The following is a 2,093-nucleotide window of genomic DNA, read 5'->3' as shown; positions in this document are numbered from 1 at the left end:
GACACCCAGGGGAGCCCGGCCACCAGGCTGGGTGTCCATGTGGGTGGGGGACAGGGTGGGGGCCCTCGGGGGGATGAGTTGCAGGGCCCCAGCATGCAGGCAGATGAGGGTGCTGGTGTAGAGGACAGGGATCTGGGGGCTCCCCAGCACCCGCAGGCGTGATGCTACAGCAAAGGAGCTGTGGTGGGACTTGGGGCAGGGGTTTACCCAGCCACGGTGAGGGTAGGAGGCAGCAGAGCCGTGACCCTGGGAGGGCCCCTAACCATTCACTTGTGGGCTGCACAGAGTCAGGGCTGGGGGGGCCAAGGGGGCGGCAGCACCAGGGGCAGCCGAGGCCACAGGGCCAGAGCAGAGGAAGGAAGTGAGCGGGGGAAAAAACAAAAATCCCCTAGAAAAAAACCCAAACACGCCAGGCTCTGACGTCTCTGACGCCAGCCCTGTGCCTGGCGGGCAGAGGAGCCACTGGTAGAGCCCAGGGTGCTGCAGGGAGGCAGCAGGGCAGGGAAGATGAGGCCGGTGGGTCGGTGCTGTGGCACTGCCAGCACTGCTGAGCCGGGGCTGGGGCTGGCAGGTGCCTACCTCACGCCATTTAGGACAAGGGGACAGGAGGGACAGGCAGTTTGGGATGCTATAGCCCAAAGCCATGCAGCAGGGAGTGGGGTGACCTGTCTCCCTTGTGACTCCAGCCCTCTGTGCCTGTGCTGTGAGCGTGCCTCAGTTTCCCAGGTGGTGAGCAGGGTGGTGGGGCTGGGGAGGGGGACACTACGGTACACAGCAGCACCAGGCACCCTGCCCCCCTACCCAGCACAGCCCCTTGGTGCTTTGTGATGGGGTTTTAGATGCTTTTCCTCCAGCTGGAAGGCTGCCCTGTAAGCTGTGGGGGGAGAAAGATACCCCCCCAGCACAGGGGCTGAATGGGGTGCACGGGGCCACACGCGTGGCCACCCAGCAGTCACAGCCACCCTCCCACCTGTCACTCTGCAGCCACTGCCAGCTCAGGGCCCAGCGCCAAGGGCCCCTTCCTCTCTGCCCTGCGGTGTCACTGTGGGGAGAGGGGTGTGCAAGGGCAGGGGTGCCTGGTGCCCGTCCCCAGGCAAGCACCCGTCCCCGCAGTCCCCAGGAGATGGCAGTGCTCTGTCATGGGAGATGTCTGCTGCTCACCCTGAGGACAGGGGCATCTCTAGGGCCATCCTGGCTGGTTGGGGACAGGCCTCGCCGGCTTCCCTGGCAGGTCCCCAGCCTGTCCCTGTGGCCATGGCTCACGGTGGCGACCACCCCGGGGGGGCCTGCCCCCACCCCCCCGCATGGGAGTCCCAGCCCCACCATTAACTGCGTGAGGGCTCTCACCTCAGGCAACAGCTGCTGGCACAGGCAGGAGGAATGGAGCAGGGGTGCAGGAGGGGTCCCCTGGGTGCCCCCAGTCACCCCATGGCTCCCACCTCGGCAGTGCCTTGCTGTGCTCCCCTCGCCCAGGCAGGCATGTCCCGGGGGAACGTCCCAGCTCCAAAACCCCCTGCCAGGCAGGGATGTCCAGGCAGTCCCCAGCCATGGCTTGGCCGAGGGTACAGGCAAGGCAGGCAGTTGTGCTATGGGGCCTGCCATTCACCCTATTGCCCTGGAGTGGGCATCCAGGGCCATGGGGCAGTCACAAGCCTGGGACATGGTGACCCTGAAGGGGTGCTGGCTAGTGGCAATGTAGCCGAGTGTTGGGGTGCTATGGGGCAGCCCCTGTCCCTATCGCCTGGAGCTGCCCCCGTCCCCATCCCTATCGCCTGGAGCTGCCCCTGTCCCCATCGCTGTGGGACAGCCCCTCCTCGCTGTGCAGGTTGGGCTGTGCTGCAGCAGTGTACATTTGGGGGGGGGACGCACCCCACCTGGGCACTTCCAAACCCCTGTGTCCCGCTGCTCCCCACTGCCAGCCCAGGAGGATCCCTGGGGACACCCACCCCTAGTGCCTGTGCCCCACCGTCCGTCCCCCACGGTGTTCGGGGCCCTCCGGAGGTGATGCCCCGCACCGCGCTGTGGGGAAACTGAGGCACGGCGCCTCCCGCGGGGGGCGGGGGACGGACACCGCCCCCCGTTGCCGGCAGCTG

The 2,093-nt window shown here is 67.1% G+C and overlaps 1 protein-coding gene across 1 annotated transcript in view; it reads left to right on the top strand.

Moving 5' to 3' along the window:
* The window catches only part of AK1 (adenylate kinase 1), an 8,585-nt gene that overhangs the window by 3,953 nt on the left and 2,539 nt on the right, over positions 1–2,093 (top strand). The window lies entirely within an intron of this gene.

The sequence above is a fragment of the Egretta garzetta genome, unplaced genomic scaffold, assembly GCF_000687185.1.
Source record: "Egretta garzetta isolate BGI_Z169 unplaced genomic scaffold, ASM68718v1 scaffold190, whole genome shotgun sequence".
NCBI lineage: Eukaryota > Metazoa > Chordata > Aves > Pelecaniformes > Ardeidae > Egretta > Egretta garzetta.
Note: the sequence above shows the minus strand (reverse complement) of the source record. Positions and strands in the feature narration are given on the sequence as shown.